Here is a 20,319-nt window from a genome sequence, read left to right as displayed (position 1 = left end):
ATTTAAAGCAAATTCTAATGTTATTTTGACAAATTATAATTAAATAATCTACAGGACAAGTAAAGAATGGGAAATTTTTAATGAATTTCATCTAGAAATTGAAAAATAACATTTTAAATGCTAAGTATTTATTATCATACAAATTTATTTTTATTGTTAATTTTTTACACTGATTTGTGACTTAATATTTAAACTTTATATATACTTACATGCATTCATATATACAAAAATGTTTGTAGTGTGAATATACCATTAAATGAAGACCCAATTTATAGTTTTACAGAGAAGAATCACTCCAAGAAACACAGCCAACGAATGATTCTTTGGGCTGGATTCTTCTTTGTTAAACCAGGAGTTGGGTCTTCACAGTATATCAATATTTACAAATTTGTACAATCTTCTCAGACACTTACAGCTTCGACATTGCAATTTTTAGGCAATCTGTAGCTTAATATCACATGTGTATATAAGTAATAAAATTTTTTATAGGAATTAATATTTATTAAAGGATTATAAATAGTTAAAAAAGGTATCAAATATTGAATTTAAATTAAATCTTCGTACATTCAGTAGGAATTCAGGATTATGTTTACTTTCTAAAAGTTTTTGTAAAATCTTGAATATTCATTTGTAAATTAATGTATTTACTTCCTACTGAAGATATTCACATCTCCTCAACCCCATTAAGTAATATATAAAAATAGGCTGTATATAATATTAAAATTCCCAAAACAAATCCATATTTTTGATATTATATCAGTAGTAAAAGTTATCTTAAGGTTTTTCACCTAACAGATATTGAATAACATTCATCATTATATTAAAATTGTCACCTTAACAAAGCCATACACTTAGATACATCTACTAGAAGATTATAAAAAGAGACCACCTCGTTGCTAAATGCACTTAACTTGGCAGAATATTGAGATTTATGATTCTAACATCTAAGAATAAAGTTACAAGAGTTTGGTTTATTCAAAAATATATACATAAGTTAATAAAAAAATATATAAAAAGAAATGCATTTATTGAGCTATCTAAGGAATTTTATATGAAATATTGTAATTAATAATGAAAGAATAAATAAATTATTTTCATTTTTAAGGTGAATTAAAGTGTTTTATTTACTTTTTTAATGCTTTCTTTAAGTAAATTTATCTTTAAATATTGTATTATTTTGTTGGTTTTCTTGTGTACGCCAGTGGAATGCAGGAATTAGTGTTTAATTCCTTCTGAAAGGACACAAATATTTAGGAATGCAAAAAATTTGGCTTTAAAGGAGTTACTTATAATGTCAAATTATCTCTGCTTTAAGTAAATAAAGAATTTTTATCTATCTTTAACCATTAAGTTTTACTTTGTATAACATTTCTTTACTTATACAAACACAATGTATGTATTATTTATTTATATATTTTATTATTCTTAGTGGATTATATTATATAAAATAAATGTTTATATATATATATATATATATTTAAGAAGTTTTTAATTACATATTTGTTTAAATTTATCTGATATTGGTTGTATTATACGAAGTAAACAGTATTGTGTATAAGGAATTTTTTTAGAAAATTAGAACATTTTTTGAGTAAAAAATTTGCAAAAACTCTGCTTTCTTAAAGTTATTTTAATTAATTAAATTGTTTTTATGGAATAATAGAATTAGTATTATAGATTGGTGATTGAGTGTATGAAATTCAAATGCTAGATATAAATTTTAGAAATAAATGCCAATAATTGTTAAAGAAAATAATTTTATAATAAAAATTTAAGCTCTTCTACACGTTCTTCTCGGTTTAATGCTAATAAATTTTATAATTTTAATTATTTAAACCCTTAAAAATCTCATTAACTTATGGTTTTTATAATATTTTATCTAAAAGGATTAATTAATCTAAATAAAAACAATAATTTTATATATAAAGAAACTACTGAACAAATCATCTAGAATCTTATAACAATTAAAAAAAATTATGGTTTCAGGTATTTGTTTTAAAAAAAAAATTAATTCTTAAAATGAAAAAATAAATATTCTTGAAAAGCTGTGAAAGTCTGATCTGAAAACATAAATATAAATCCGTAGGCATTTAACATTTTCCTTTTTATATTAAATATATTCTTCTTACTTTTAAGCCACCAAATTGTCATAAATAACTTAAATGACGTTTTATGTGTCAGTTTTCATCTATTATACCTCAAGCTATGGTAACTTTACCATAGTTTTTTGGGTATGATTAAGTATCATTATACAGAAGTAGTCCAGTTTTAAATTCAACGGTTATTAGAGTAGTGGATAATAATCCATCAAACGTGCTCCAGATGGTCAAACTATCTGTCAGTGGTCCTGTTAATAGCTTGACATTAGCACCCTGCTTGTGTCAAGTTCGCTCAACAGGAACATGTAGTGCTCGTTAGCCTGGAGTGCACGCAGGAGGCAAACTTCACTCTATTAGTACAGCCATTTGACAAAATTGAAAAATGCTTCTTTTATATGTTATCGACAGTTATAATTACATAAAATATGCTTAACAAAATCTCTTAATTTGGTGTAATTATTAATGAAAATAACCATCTCTCTCTCTTTCTCCTTCTCCTTCTCCTCCTCCTCTTCTCATCTTTCTCCACTTCAAGATTTTGTAGTGTAATTTGGTTAATAATTATTTCTGTTGCTTTTTTTTATGATTTTAAGTTAAATTTATTTTAAAATATTAAGAATTTTTATAATATCTTTTTTTTACTATTTTTTCTATTAGATGTAGAAATTGTAAAAAGTAATCTCTTGCAACTTGATAAATCAAGTTAATTTTATAAAAAAATAATAAAAAATTAATAAAATTTTTTTAATAAAAGAATTGCATTTTTAAAGAATAATAGATTAAAAATTTTTGAATTTTACGTATTAAAATGTATTATTTTTCATTTGAAAAAATAAAATAAAAAATGAGATTTGCAAAGTAATATTCTAACAGTTACGGATTATTTTTGCTATTTTTAATGTTAATATCAATAATATTTTCTAACATTTTTTAAAAATGTTAAATGTGAAAGTTTATTACAAAAATTTCTTAAATTGTAAGAACTTTTATATCATCTTATATTTTTTGTTATTTAAAGTTGTATGCCTAATATTTAAAAAGTAGGCTCTACTTGAAAAATAAAATTAATTTTATATAAAATTATCATTAAAAAATGTTAAAAAAATAACATTTAAAATTTTTATATATTTAAACTATTTTTTTTTAATTCAATAGAATAAACTGATTTTTAAAGCTTCTATTTAGGAAAAAATGTTGATTTTTCTATTGGAAATCATCGATATTTAATATATTTTTTAAACATTTTTAGATTTATATAAGCTTAAATATTCGGTTTATATATATATATACATATTTGAATTGAATAAATAAACTCGAAAGAGAAAGCCGAAGATAAAGTATATTAAAGTTTATACAGTACTTGGCTTCGTAAAATGTATTATGATAAATTATTTATTTATTTAAGAATAAAAATAAATTCAATTTTCAATTTTAAAATTAGAAAATAGAAAAAAAGAAAGAAAATCATGTTAAAAGTACGGAGAAATCAATAAAATTAACATTAAATTTACCTTCTGTAAATATAAAATGTATTAGTTGTGAATATTAAGTTTTACGTGAAGGATGGGAATAAGTGTATAACTTGTGTTTTAAAGGATTTTTAAAATTTAAATGTAAGTTAAAAAGATCAATTATATGCTTAATTTAATATTTTTAGGCCTTTAAAGAGTGTGATTATGTAAATAAAATGTGTAACGTAACGTGTGCCTGATGAAATTAGTGGATACGTAGCCCTATGTCGTATGTAATGACAAGGATGATGAGCCTCTAAATCAGTCAAATTTATATTTTATATAAGAAAAGCAATCGTCGAGAGTTTAGTTACAATATCTTATTTATTGAATTGATTATTCGGATTCAATTATATGGATTTAGAATGCCCACTAGTAGGCGAGTGGATGAAACCACTAAACTTGGTCGCGGGTTCGTGCCTCAACAACGGCTGGCCACGCGCAGTTTTTCGGGTTTTCTTCACGTATCTAACACCTAAATCCTACAATAGAATATTTTCGATAATTGAGCTGCATTTTGAAAAAAATTGTAGACCTATAAATTACCTCTGTCGTCTGTCTCTGCCTGTCTGTGTGTCTGTCCTTTCTTAATCTCGAGAACAGTATTAGATAGATGAAAGTGGAAACAGGATATAGAAAGCTTAGGGCACGAGGTCCCGATATTTACTAATTACATACAAACTTCCGTCTATATCAGAAGTCACGTAATTTCAATTCAAAAATTTTTCCCAGAACGGAGTTATATAAACGACCGGCATAAATGTTGTTATCAAGAAAAGTGTGATGTAGTACAGGGGTAAGACGCTACTAATTTCAGATCAAGAACATATTTTTTGAATTAAAAAATCAAGAATATAATTAAAAATTACTGGTCGGCATTGTGACGATGTCGCAATAATCTTTGCTCGTTATTATTACAGTTTTCTTAAAATTATTTATTGTAAATCGAAATTATTAAATTACAAAATGCTAATAAAATGGCAAGGCATGAATTTTTTTTATCCCCAGGAGAACGAAAAAACCACAGAATCACATACAAAAATTAATATCTAAGTAGGAAAATAATTGTTGGATGTATATTGGATCCGAACCCATCTTTCGTAATCTGATATGTACTACAATCAACTAAGCTAGCTAAAGAGAACACGCAATCTTCTAATTGTCGCTTTGCTGAAGAAACACGTAACTAAATCTCGTTATATGTTGTTTATTATATAAATTTTGGGTCATACTTAAAAATTACGGTAAATTTTGTTGTGTAAATGATAAATCTCCTAAAAAAATTGGAGATACACGAAAACCGATCGCACCTGAAACAAGCGGAGAGAAAGTTCGTATCATGTAACGGTGGGTTATTAAGATTTTATTTTCTTATTTTATTTCACAAAGATAAAATATCTTCATTTTAGCTGACTAAAATACTTGAAAACTAATTTCTTGATGCAACCACCTCAGATAGTAAACATCATTAAAAGATATTTTATGATTCTGCATATTTATAATGAAGTCGCGTGAAGTTGGAAGCGTGGGTTAAAGGTGTTGGTTCAGTTCTTACACGTATCGAGTGTGCAAGTTTATATTTCGTAAAGGTGAACAAAGTTATATTAAAGTTTAAAATAAGATTATTAGAAGGATAACTAAGCAATTTGCTCAATTTCGTGATTATGAAAGCTGGCAGAGGCTCTTGCTCGATTTTCTCAGCACTCGAACAGCAAGTTAAAGAGACCGTTAGGAAGTCCGATAATTTTCAATTGTACTACGATATAAAATTTAAATAATAGCAAAAGCTTAAAAGAAATAATTTTGTTGAATTGTGAGAAATATCTTTATTTAAAAAAGTATTTATGTTTAAGACACAAATAGAAGTTAAAATTGTGTGCCGCTCCATGCTATGAGATTTATTTAAAAATAACTTTTATATTATTAATTATTATAAAACGGCAGAATGCTTAATTTGAGGGAAGAGATGAATTTTTAGAAATAGAAAATTTTACTCATTGTTAACGTTTACAGTAAGTCCATCCTCCCTCGAGATATAGCACGTGACCCCTCTATGTCCTCATTTTCGTAACCTTTAACCACCAAAATTTAATAGCATTAATGCCTCTTATATACACGTTACCATGCCATATTTCGTTTCTTAATCTTTACTCCATTATTATAACATTATTATAATTGCGACATCGTCACAATGCCGAGCTGCAATTTTAGTCATATTTTTAATTTATTTAATTTAAAATATACGCTCTCAATCTCAAATTAGTTGTGGCTTACTCCTGTACATCATACTTTTCCTTTAACAATAGAGCGTGCCCGTTATCTATGTAACTCCTTATAGGGGATATTTTTGTATCGAAGTAACGTGATTTCCGTTTTATATCGGAAATTATTATACAGGTAATTGGCCTCGTGCCCCTAATCGCCCTAAACTTTCACTAGTCTCGACTTTCATCTATTTAACTCCGTTCTTGAGATTAAGGAAGGACAGACGGACGGACAAACGGACGGATGACAGTGGGAATTTATGTCTACAATTTTTTTTCAAATTGGATCTTAATATAAATAACGCAATAGACGTTGACTATAAAAGAAAACCCACAGTAGTTTCTCAACCGTTGACTCGCGATCTACCAGTTGAATATCATTGCTTGGTATTATTAAAGCGGCATCCTTAGTGTAACGTTTCAAATTACTGTTATTTAATTTAGAGCAGCTTATTCCATCATCAAAATTACAGGAATATAATATATAATATAAATTATAATATTAAAATTCCATAATCTAGATTATAGAAAATTAATCTTTTAAATAATCTAATTCTTATTTCTCAACTGGTAGATCGCGATCTAATAATTGAAAAATTTTGTAGATCTTCGGAATGCTATTGCTGCTTTAACATTTTCATAATTAATTATTAAAATTTTATTTTTTTACAATAAAGTTTACCAGAATTCAAATTTAGAATTTCTATATAGGCTAATTATTACTTCGGAAGAAACTTTTATAGGAGAGTGGATGAAGTCATCTTAAAATTTCAAGTTAAAAAGTAAGGAAAGTAAGATTTAATGTTTTTAAATCAGGAAATTTAGTCAAGAACTTCTGATAAACCAATTTAAGTGAATGCTTNTTCGAGTAGATTAAATTGCTGGATGTATAGGATTTCCGGAAATTTTAACTAAATTCTATGAAATTCCTCGATTGTTTACAGTAGATATAAGTTATAACTTTAATAAACAATCAATTCGAAATCTCTCAATCACTAGATAACAAGTTAAATCACAAATTTCAATATTTAATTTATTCATATTTACACATTAGTTGTACGAACGAAGCGTTAACGAGTAGAATTCATCATAAATTCAGAAATTTTGATCATTTTCACAAACGATTTCACATAAATTAAAGTCGAGAATCGTTAACTTCCAATGTAAAGTCATAAGGAATATTACAGCAAATAAAACTTTTATAAAGTCTGTAAGTATAGAAAAATTGAATGGTTATGTAATATTTTGACGGTATAGATCATAAATTAATATTTTACAAGAGATTTTGCAATTAGATTTTCTCGTTAAAGGCTAAATTTCTATAGCTTCTGATTGGGACCACTTGGATTTGTATCGAGACTCTGACCGAATCTAACTCTACACTTAGAGTTAATGCATTATTTATTTAATATAATGATATTTGGTAAAGAAAGGAGGCAAATTTAAAGTCGAAAAGCATTTTTTAACATATGTTAGAGAAGCACTCAAGCAAGAGAAAGGTGTTCGCTCTAGTAGAAGATCACGCGTATGAGGTAGAATGGAATCTTAACAGACCACGATTTATCAATCACCTGTCCAATATAATATTATTTGAGCCTTCATCTTTCTTATCATACACCCCATACCTTATGTATGAAACATTTATAACAGTTTATGAACGGGTAAACAGTACGTAAGTAGGTAATAACCGAATGCCGATTCAATACGCATCACACAGCTACAGATGGTATCGAATTGTTTATAAATAACACGCTGGTTACAACTAAACACAAGAAACTTAAAGTAGAGAGGCGAAAAAAATCTAAAGAATTATAACAATTAATCTAATGACGAAACAATAGAAATTGATTAGAAATTCGAATTTTTAAAAGGATAAATAACATGTCGGCAGTAATTCGCGTAATGGCCACGAGGTAGCGCCTCACGGTCGCCCGCTTGATATAGACGACGCGGATGAAGAGGCTGACAAACCTAGTCTATCCGCTTGTCTGTCCTTCAACTTCTTCAATACGGGTAAATGACAACAAATCAGTCTAGACCCCGACAACCGTGTAATTGCGCATGTGTTTGCGAATAGTCGCACAGTAGCAACATTCATCTGTCTGACGTTTGCACGTTCACGAGTTAGCCACCCCGACTGCAACAACATCGAAGGTAAGTCATTGCCCTCTCCCTCCTTTGCTCTCTCTTTCTCCCGTTTACTTTGACCGGGTAATGTTCGAAGGTAATACACCCCCTTCGTACGGAGATGAACGCGTGAAATCTCTAATAAAACCGTTCCCTATGACGTAAAGAACGTGATAATTCTGTAACAACACTACTTCCTTTCCCCCCTGTTATCTACAATTGGATATGCACGTTTAAGCTTCAACAACCGTTGAGTTACTGATCAATGATTCTGTTACGAAATTTTTTTAATGGGGTAATTTAAGATCTAACGCCCTTTAAAACAAATTTTTTACTCGTTTGGCGCCTCTTTTTAACGCTCTATAATCGCCATAGATGCGAATCTATCGATATTTTTTCAATCACATAAAAATGTTTGAAGATTGTCAGGTAGGAGGATAATCCTTTCGAGGTATTATCTACGAGCAACTAGTTTGTAGAGAAGATTTATAACATTTTCTAAAATATACAGAAGATAAAACGTACATTTTCTTGAGTCAGAATTTTTTATAGAAATTTTTAAAGAAAAATTCTAGAAGTATCTCTTGATTACAGAATCATTTGCTGGCAAGATTTTGCTTAGGTTTCTATGTATTTTAAATCTACCTGTCTGATTCGTCTGTTGAAAGTGTACTATAAACGTGATCGATACATCGTAGAGCGATCAAAAATGCAATGTTTTAAAATAAATAAACTATTCGCCGATGACGTGACTAATTACAGATAAGATTGAAAGCGAACGTTTCTATAAATGGATAGGAGGAACCTTATATATATAACATATGTTATATAATTTATAATCTTGTGTAAAAATTGATAAGTTAACTTTGCCTTTTAAATGTAGGCTTTCACACTCGATAGTGGTGTATTTTTTCGTATTCTGTATCGATGTGGTTTAGCGTTAAAACGCTTCTTTTCTTTCCATAAATTCGTGGCACGTAAAGGCAAACTTACACTTTGTCATCGTTTGAAAAATCTTTCTTCACCTGTTCTTTCTCGAATCTCATCACGTTCAGCTTTCCCCCTCTTATATATTTTTTTATTTCTTTTTTATTTAGGTCCGTTCTGTCACCCCAGAGACCAACAAACTACTACTCTTTACCAATCCTTCCGGAGCTTAATTTGATCGAGTATCTCTTTCTTTACAAATATATTTCTTACTTAAAATTTTATTTATTTGAAATAATTCTTCTTTTTCTAAAGCTATTTATTTTAATCTTATAAATAATTATTATTATATAAAAGTTGTTTTTTAAGTGCTAGAAACCTTATAGCGGATCTCCTTCCGGTGTACTTACAGTCAGATTCTCCTCTTTTAATGCTCTTATAAGACATCTCTTGACCTTTGGAAGGCCCCACTTACTTTTTTGGGAGTCTCTATTATATTAAGAAAGCAAAAATAGTGTTAAAATTATAATAAAATTGAAAGAAAATAAAGACGTATTTCTTAGTTATTTGAAATGAGGCCTCCCGAATGTGAGGCCTTACCGAAATTCCTGTGATATTGCTTGCTTATAGCAAAATATATATATAAATAAATTTGATTTATGCACCATTTTAAGTTTGAAAAATGATATTTAGTCTCTCTTATCGAAATGACAACGTGTTTATTTATTCAAAATTGAAAGTATAAATGTTGTTTTAGTATGGTTCATTTATTACAGTCTTCCAGATCGTAATTCGTTATGTTTATTTATAAAATACTTCATTCTTAACTTAAGCTAGATTAAAAATAAATAAATTAATAAAGATCTTATAAGCCTTAAAAAATATATAGATATATTGAATATTTTATCAAAGTTTTAAAATGAAACATTATAGCTTTAATTTGCATTATAATAATTAATATATATTTAATATTAACATTTATATAATTAATTACCTGAGATAATAAATTTTTTATCGATTTATTGAAAAAAAATTATTTTTACGCAGTGAAATGTGAATTTTAGAGTATATTCTAAATGATATTTTTATTCGAAGAAAGTAATGCAGACTTGAATCCGGAACGAACCCACGACTTCATTTATTTCTTCAACTCTTCTTCGTTTTATAAGTCTTACAAGAGTTCTGATTCTGGAACCGAACTCGGGTCTATATCATAAGATTAATTATAGGTCCGAACCCACGACTATTATGTGACAGATGCATTTCTCCTGAGTTGCAAAATAAATTACTTATTCTGATTCTGGAAAGTACAAACTCTAATTCTCCCAATTTTAGAAATGCCAAAGATCTAAGATCCAGCTTTAGTTTGGAAACAAAGACTTTTATATATTTATTATAATTTTATTAATTATTTAATTTATTTAAAAAGTTATGATTTAAAAGTAAAATTATGAATAGAACATGGTCACAGCATGGATTTATATAACATCTTTATGCATAAATAGATTAGTGTTATAATAAATACACAATTTTCAAAAATTTAATTTAATTTTTTAAGTCACATCAAATTCAAAATTAAATTAAAAACTTATTTAATAGCTTTGTAGCTATTTTTGTCTTCAGCCTTAATGTATTATCATTATTTTTGTAGTTTCATCAACATATTTAAAGCAAATTCTAATGTTATTTTGACAAATTATAATTAAATAATCTACAGGACAAGTAAAGAATGGGAAATTTTTAATGAATTTCATCTAGAAATTGAAAAATAACATTTTAAATGCTAAGTATTTATTATCATACAAATTTATTTTTATTGTTAATTTTTTACACTGATTTGTGACTTAATATTTAAACTTTATATATACTTACATGCATTCATATATACAAAAATGTTTGTAGTGTGAATATACCATTAAATGAAGACCCAATTTATAGTTTTACAGAGAAGAATCACTCCAAGAAACACAGCCAACGAATGATTCTTTGGGCTGGATTCTTCTTTGTTAAACCAGGAGTTGGGTCTTCACAGTATATCAATATTTACAAATTTGTACAATCTTCTCAGACACTTACAGCTTCGACATTGCAATTTTTAGGCAATCTGTAGCTTAATATCACATGTGTATATAAGTAATAAAATTTTTTATAGGAATTAATATTTATTAAAGGATTATAAATAGTTAAAAAAGGTATCAAATATTGAATTTAAATTAAATCTTCGTACATTCAGTAGGAATTCAGGATTATGTTTACTTTCTAAAAGTTTTTGTAAAATCTTGAATATTCATTTGTAAATTAATGTATTTACTTCCTACTGAAGATATTCACATCTCCTCAACCCCATTAAGTAATATATAAAAATAGGCTGTATATAATATTAAAATTCCCAAAACAAATCCATATTTTTGATATTATATCAGTAGTAAAAGTTATCTTAAGGTTTTTCACCTAACAGATATTGAATAACATTCATCATTATATTAAAATTGTCACCTTAACAAAGCCATACACTTAGATACATCTACTAGAAGATTATAAAAAGAGACCACCTCGTTGCTAAATGCACTTAACTTGGCAGAATATTGAGATTTATGATTCTAACATCTAAGAATAAAGTTACAAGAGTTTGGTTTATTCAAAAATATATACATAAGTTAATAAAAAAATATATAAAAAGAAATGCATTTATTGAGCTATCTAAGGAATTTTATATGAAATATTGTAATTAATAATGAAAGAATAAATAAATTATTTTCATTTTTAAGGTGAATTAAAGTGTTTTATTTACTTTTTTAATGCTTTCTTTAAGTAAATTTATCTTTAAATATTGTATTATTTTGTTGGTTTTCTTGTGTACGCCAGTGGAATGCAGGAATTAGTGTTTAATTCCTTCTGAAAGGACACAAATATTTAGGAATGCAAAAAATTTGGCTTTAAAGGAGTTACTTATAATGTCAAATTATCTCTGCTTTAAGTAAATAAAGAATTTTTATCTATCTTTAACCATTAAGTTTTACTTTGTATAACATTTCTTTNAAAATAGGTATTGTTTGAATTGTTATTAATTAAATTACGCAATATTTAAAATTGGTGCTTAATTTGGATTAAATAGTAATATCATTGATGAATTTCATTCGAGTATGAATGCAAGTATTAAACTTATCATTTGGAAATTGTATCAGGAGGGAGGAAACACGACGTCTACTTTAATGCCCTACATTCTGTTTTATTGTAAATCATGATTTTAAGTGAGCCAATGGATATAAAGAAGCGAGATTCTAAAAAGAGAAAATGCTTTTCAACACATTCTACTATAATTTCGTTTTGTTTACAGTTTAAGTGATGAAGTACTTTAAGAAAGGAACCTTACAACTAGAGCTTTAAATCTTAAAACAATTCTTTAGATTCAATGTTTACATCATTAACTCTCAAGGAATACTTGATTCTTATCATCTGAATTTTATAAAAATTGTTTTATAGGTAAAACTATAATAATAAACTTCTAAATAAAAGTTAATTTAATATTTAAAGATTAAAAAAAAAAAAACAATAAAAGTTTTGCCACCATTCAAAAATAATGACCCAGAAGTGGTCGAGTGGATAAAATCACCGAACACTGATATTTGGTCGTGGGTTCGCGCCACACCAACGGCTTTGCCACGTGGAGTTTCGCGTGTTTCCGAACTGGAACTCACGTGATTTGAATTCGAAATTTTCCAGATAGATGGTCGGCATGACTCGATTGTTACCAGGAAAAGTATGATGTAAAGGGGCAAGACATTACAAAAATCCCAGACTAGATATGGAAAGCTTAGTTTAAATTATAAAATATGATTAAAAATTGCAGTCCGGCATTGTGCCGATGTCACTACAATATAAATTTGAGTATTTTTTAACTTAGTAATTTGTTCATTTGCGTATATGTATAAAAAAGAACAGAGGAAAACTTTTTATGCTTCTACTAATTCGTTGTTATGTTGATGATTAATTAAATGGAAGTAGGAAAACTTTGCAAGATATATAATTAGTTAGAAGCAGCAATATCTAAGAAAACATGTTTCAGGATAGTGAATAGGAAATGTATCGCAAGGAAATTTTCTGAGACTACTTCCTAATTAGTACACTTTCCTAGCGCCTGTTTAAATTACACATGATTGAATAATTTAAATCCATTTGCATGATCTAAGATACAAAATGCATTAAGAAGATTGTACATAAGTTGTCTTCGATCAATCATTGAACATGCACATTCTTCCAGTTTACTGAATCAAATAATTTAAAACATTTGAAAATCAATATCAAACTAAGTAATTTATTAATATATAAAATATATCTGTAATTAAATTTGGAGGAAAATATTTATAAGATATTTATTTAAAAAGAATTTTAAAGTATGAATATTTTAGAAAAAACTTATTTTAATTAAAAAAAATATAAGATATATAAATTACAAATAAGATTAATTTTTATTTTGCGTATTTAATATTATCGTATCGCACCACTCGCAATGATTAATGATCTTTACCGACGTCNGATGAAAATAGAAATAAACGTTTTCTATACGAGTTTGTTTGTTTATTTTTTTATGATAAAATGTAGTTTTGGCTGAAGTTTTTAAATTGCAGACCTATACATTTCCACTGTCGTCCGTCTGTTCGTCTGTCGTTCCTTAATCTCGAGAATGGAGTTAGATAAAAATCGATACTAGATATGGAAAGTTTAGGGGCGGAGGCTTCGATTAACTGTTTACAAGCTTCCGATTTGGACCGGAAGTCACGCGATTTTTTAAATTAAAATATGATTAAAACTTACAGGTAGGCGTTGCGACGATGTCACAATAATTAAACGATTTTATTGCTAAATATGGCGAAAAATTCCCAAAATAGAATATAAATTTGCATTTAAAAATGATTAATATGTTAAGTTATTTAATTTGTTCTTTATATACTTTTTAAACTCCTATATTTTTATATAGATATTATTTAAATTTTAATTTTAGTATTTTAATTAATGTTTCTTTTTTACATTGAAAGACATTAGAATTGTCATTATTTTATTTTGATTTATAATGATTAATGTTGAAATATTATTATTTATATAAAAATGAATTTTTATTGATTTAAATTGCTTATTTTATTACTTTTAATCTTTAGATTTATGTATTAATAATAACGAATATAAATTAGCTATTAATATTACAAAATAAATATTTACTTGTATTGAAAGTTTAAATTTATGTATTCGAATGAATAAATTTACATAATTTAAATATATAAAAAACATAATAAAATATTGTAGAAAAATTAGAATTTATCTTCTATTTAATACATTAAAACCTCGCTAAGTTGGACACCCGCGATTAAGATTCAAGTGTCTAAGTTAGAGGTGGGTCCAGGTTAGAGAGGTGCCCAAATTTCGAGGTTTTACTGTACTACGTAGTTTTTAATTTTTTAAAGTAAGACACGGAAATGTAAATTTACGTATATATACGCTATATTTATATATATATAAATGTTTAGTGTTGAATTAGCCTATTGTGACCATATACTAGGCTACTGATTGATGAATTATTATTAATAGATTTAAGTGAATAATTAACGAATTTTAAATTTAAATATCGATGTTTTAAATTATTGTAATATTGTAATAAATATTCAAATTTTTTGTGCATTTTTACTTTCCCGGTTGTTATATATAAGTATGACGATCGTTCAAAAACTGACTTTTTATATTTTTGGACTCGGGAGACCTCGAAACGTACAGAAATGAAAAAATTGGGGATTTTCTTTATTTATTGATGTTAGTGTATATTTGAAGTGGACACGATTTTGTTCATCCACTTTGAATCTTAAGTAATAACTCCTATGCCCTTTGTCAAAAATTGATGAATTTTTGCAGGGAGGTTTGTATATTTTGAGCATTGCAGCTATTAAATTTCAGTGCTTAAAGGTCGAGAAGGTGGTGAGATAGACGGGGGTGTTGCGTCTTTTCTCGAGTGGGGTCGGACTGGATGCAGATTTACAAAAATTATAAATGCTAATAACGAGTAAAAACTCATCTATACCCTCAAAATTAAGCCTTTTTTCGTTTTATAATAATATAATATAAAAACGTTTTTAAATAACAGATGATGCCACATACAATTTTAACTTTTTTCCCCGTGAAAGTTACGCAACTCTTTTCTGGTTTTTAAAAAAAGTAAATTAGAGGTTCTAATTATAATTTCGAATATTGTAGCAATTTTTATACACATATAACATTAAAGATAATTGGAAAAATTGTNAAAACTCATCTATACCCTCAAAATTAAGCCTTTTTTCGTTTTATAATAATTAATAATATGAGATTTTATTTAGAAAACTTTCTACAATAGATGGTGACACATACAATTTTAACTTTTTTCCCCGTGAAAGTTACGCAACTCTTTTCTGGTTTTTAAAAAAAGTAAATTAGAGGTTCTAATTATAATTTCGAATATTGTAGCAATTTTTATACACATATAACATTAAAGATAATTGGAAAAATTGTAAAATTGGAAGAATTTGTACAATTTTTTTAAATAAAAAATTCTTGAATTCTATGTACTCCTTTAAAATATATATTTTTTAATGTAAAAATGTACTTCACGTTTATTATTAATAAATAATATATAAATCAATAGTTCATAAAAATATATTCATGAAAATACATTATTTGGAAAATGATTTTTGTTAAGAAATTTTATAGTCCTTTTAAATCTTCTTATCCTTTTATAGAAAAGCTTGACGGGTTCACTTTTATGCGAAACATTCCGAAAATAATCGTGACTGAAGCGATTCTATAGCTCCTGTTATTTCTGCTCTACTCACTAAATAAAGGCTGACTACATTATAAAAGGGAATTGTTCGGGTTTCATGTACTGTAACTTTGATTTAGTGAAATGCCTGTATACAGTTTAGTAAATTCTTCATTTGAATTGTATGTTAAAATGAAATTGTTTCAAAATAAAACATATATCAATGGTAAGCGGGCATATACCATGAATAAAAGCATTTATACCAATTCAATATTTTACTTTAAAATCAAGCAAAATAAAGAGGGATGAAAAGCAGAATATTTAACGATTGAATAAAACCATTTTCTTGAATTTACTATTGAAAAATTTTTTTATTGTTTATTCCTTTTAAGGATAAATAATAAAAAAGACTTATTATTTATTATAAGATATTGTTTATTCCTATAAAGGCAATAAAATTTCAGCTCTTAGTTATTTAAATGTGTAAGTTATAATGTAAGACAATGTGGCAAGAAAGCTATATTTTATCAAAAATATCTAAGGAAATTCTAAAAAATATATATAGGATTGTAGAAATTAATGATTTGAAGAATAAATAATAAAATTTACGTTTTCATTTTTGAAATTTGCAAGGAAAAAATGTAATAATACAGAATTTCAAACCTCTAGCTCTTAGCGACCAGCGCGGGATCAATCGATTTATCTGGGTGGTCATTTTTTATTATATTTAAAAGTATAATTAAAAGTAATATATAATAATAATTGGCAAATCTTCCAATTAGAGTAACGTGGCAGACAGTTATGAAATTTGAAATTTTATATTTAATTTAATATAGGCTATATATATATATNAAAATATATTCATGAAAATACATTATTTGGAAAATGATTTTTGTTAAGAAATTTTATAGTCCTTTTAAATCTTCTTATCCTTTTATAGAAAAGCTTGACGGGTTCACTTTTATGCGAAACATTCCGAAAATAATCGTGACTGAAGCGATTCTATAGCTCCTGTTATTTCTGCTCTACTCACTAAATAAAGGCTGACTACATTATAAAAGGGAATTGTTCGGGTTTCATGTACTGTAACTTTGATTTAGTGAAATGCCTGTATACAGTTTAGTAAATTCTTCATTTGAATTGTATGTTAAAATGAAATTGTTTCAAAATAAAACATATATCAATGGTAAGCGGGCATATACCATGAATAAAAGCATTTATACCAATTCAATATTTTACTTTAAAATCAAGCAAAATAAAGAGGGATGAAAAGCAGAATATTTAACGATTGAATAAAACCATTTTCTTGAATTTACTATTGAAAAATTTTTTTATTGTTTATTCCTTTTAAGGATAAATAATAAAAAAGACTTATTATTTATTATAAGATATTGTTTATTCCTATAAAGGCAATAAAATTTCAGCTCTTAGTTATTTAAATGTGTAAGTTATAATGTAAGACAATGTGGCAAGAAAGCTATATTTTATCAAAAATATCTAAGGAAATTCTAAAAAATATATATAGGATTGTAGAAATTAATGATTTGAAGAATAAATAATAAAATTTACGTTTTCATTTTTGAAATTTGCAAGGAAAAAATGTAATAATACAGAATTTCAAACCTCTAGCTCTTAGCGACCAGCGCGGGATCAATCGATTTATCTGGGTGGTCATTTTTTATTATATTTAAAAGTATAATTAAAAGTAATATATAATAATAATTGGCAAATCTTCCAATTAGAGTAACGTGGCAGACAGTTATGAAATTTGAAATTTTATATTTAATTTAATATAGGCTATATATATATATATATATAATTAATTTTCGTTTATTTTTGAAAATTTCATCTTATTTGTAATTTATTCTTATTTTATATCAGTGTAGAATGGAATAGGTAAATTAGAATTAATTTTGGAAAGTTAATTATTTAATTTGAAGAAATGTTCAAAAACATATAAAACGATAATAATTAAACATTGAAAAAATTTAATGGAGATATTAACTATTTATAAATATAATTACAAGATTTGAGGCGAAGTTCAAAGGTGTATTTTATTTGTTTAGCCAATGATTTAACAATTAGGGAATTGACTGGAATGGCTGGAGTATATTATTTTCAATTGAAGTAGTTTGTTAAAATGATGAAAATAGAAATAAACGTTTTCTATACGAGTTTGTTTGTTTATTTTTTTATGATAAAATGTAGTTTTGGCTGAAGTTTTTAAATTGCAGACCTATACATTTCCACTGTCGTCCGTCTGTTCGTCTGTCGTTCCTTAATCTCGAGAATGGAGTTAGATAAAAATCGATACTAGATATGGAAAGTTTAGGGGCGGAGGCTTCGATTAACTGTTTACAAGCTTCCGATTTGGACCGGAAGTCACGCGATTTTTTAAATTAAAATATGATTAAAACTTACAGGTAGGCGTTGCGACGATGTCACAATAATTAAACGATTTTATTGCTAAATATGGCGAAAAATTCCCAAAATAGAATATAAATTTGCATTTAAAAATGATTAATATGTTAAGTTATTTAATTTGTTCTTTATATATTTCGACACGGTTTGAAACAATGCAATGAAACCTTTTAGAGACCATTCTCTCATCCGGGAGGGGGTTAACGTCTACTTTTGGTTGAATTAACTTCAATCCCTCGTTCCCTTTCTTCTGGAGCAACGGAATGATGGCATTTGAATAGAAAAGTACTTAAGCTCTCTAACGATTTCCATTCGGCCCACGAACGGTTTTTAAATTTCTAAATAAAGCCAAATTAATTATTTTATCACTTATTAATCCAAATTTACGTATAATTAAGTAACCGGCAAATATGTATTCATAAATATAATCCTTCAATTTTAATAATTAAATACTTTCAGCATTTTTACTCCACAATAAATAATTGGTGTGTAATTGAACAAACTTAGGCCTAAGTATCCTTAATCACGGTAGTTTGAATTCATGGTCATAATCAATGATGCTTCTAAAATATGCTTTTCTATATTTTAAAAATATAAATCGCATAAATTCATTGACTATAGGCCTACTAATTTTTAAATTACTGTATTTACAATGACCAAACGTAAAAAAAAGAACTACAAANGTTTAGTGTTGAATTAGCCTATTGTGACCATATACTAGGCTACTGATTGATGAATTATTATTAATAGATTTAAGTGAATAATTAACGAATTTTAAATTTAAATATGCTCAAAAACGATTCTACGAACGTACAAATAATGTAACAATGTTTATTTGGAGAAAGAAAATATACTGGAATATGTTTAAAACTTTGAATTTCAAACAGACTGATGTATTTTAAGGAATATTTTTCTTTATTCTTAAAATTGAAAAGTATGTTTAATTTTTCGAATCATTTATTATAAATCCTTGATAGTAAACATCGATTAGTATTAATTAAATAAGTTTAATTTTTTAATTTCTACTAGCCGAGTGTGTTTGGCGTTGTTCAGGTTTTGAGGAGTGGAGGATTGGCGCTGTTGGGTTGGAAGAGGGTGACAAAAACAATAGTCTTGGTAAATAAAATGTACATTCATTATTGTAAATACTCAATACAACTGCAATATTATGTTAACGCTTGCTCGGGCTTAAATTAAGAGGGGGTGAACTTTAGGGGTGGTTGGGTAGGGACTCTGTAGTAATTTTCTTCAGTGTCGAAGAATATTCATGCCAAATTTGGTGGGGATACATTGAACAATACAGAATACTTTACTAAACTTATATACCTATTTTGAGTCTTATATATGATGCTCGAAGAAACTAACTGATGTTTCCGACAATGTTCGAGTACCACACAGGTTCGAAAACTACGCGTGGTTTTGTTAGTTGTGACTATATACATGGAATAACTGCTTCTATCGCAGTGTCAAGGAATTTTGTCGCTGGTTTGTTTTTTATTCTTCCTTGATCAATCTATATATTTTGTTTTATTTGCGTATCTTTTTATAAGCTCGTTTCATTGTATTTTATAGAAACATTTGCGAAATTTCTCTCAAATGTCGAAGAAAGTAATTCTCAGTAGAGCAATCAGTAACAAAACAATTTAAAGCAATATATTTCAAGAAACATTGAAAGTAGATGGAAAATAATATAAATACGATTTTTAAAAATACTTTCAAAATTTTCACGCATCATTAAGTTTTACATCGGAAGTGATACAGTAAATTACCGGTATTCGGATGAAGGAATAGTAATCGATTAAATGGTAACGACACCCGCTTAGCCAGTTTTTAGCCAACTCCGCATCATTACTTAATAACTAAATTCTTTTATTAATTTACTATTTTCAAAATGGTAATAACTGAACGTGATGTTAAATGTGTTTTTAATGTCTGCTCTGTAATTTGTGACATCACAGATTCGTTTGTTAAAATAAATTTTTACGGACATTTGAAAGAAATTCGTGAATTTTTCTATAAAATACGATTGAACGGGTTTATAGAAAACTATATAAATAAAAAAAAATAAGTTTTCCGAAGAGAAGTTGAATTCAACGACACTGCGAATTCAACACAACATTACAAATGCTTCGCACAGATATAACTAAATCACTGGACATCGAAAGTATCCAATATCCAATTATAAGAAGATA

General features: G+C 27.0%; 1 protein-coding gene across 4 annotated transcripts in view; it reads left to right on the top strand.

Moving 5' to 3' along the window:
- Positions 1 to 7,782: 7,782 nt before the first annotated feature.
- The window catches only part of LOC111628278 (somatostatin receptor type 2-like), a 152,452-nt gene continuing 139,915 nt past the window's right edge, over positions 7,783 to 20,319 (top strand). For 3 of the 4 annotated variants that reach the window (XM_023372055.1, XM_023372031.1, XM_023372037.1), the window contains exon 1: positions 7,783 to 8,028. The gene's annotated coding sequence lies outside the window, so the exon portion shown is untranslated. Of the gene's footprint in view, positions 8,029 to 9,098; positions 9,171 to 20,319 lie in introns of all 4 variants that reach the window. The other variant, XM_023372046.1, reaches the window with a different exon arrangement.

The sequence above is a fragment of the Centruroides sculpturatus genome, unplaced genomic scaffold (assembly GCF_000671375.1).
Source record: "Centruroides sculpturatus isolate CEXI.00-Female unplaced genomic scaffold, Cexi_2.0 scaffold65, whole genome shotgun sequence".
In the NCBI taxonomy this organism is placed as follows: Eukaryota; Metazoa; Arthropoda; class Arachnida; order Scorpiones; family Buthidae; genus Centruroides; species Centruroides sculpturatus.
This window is presented reverse-complemented; position numbering and strand designations above follow the sequence as displayed.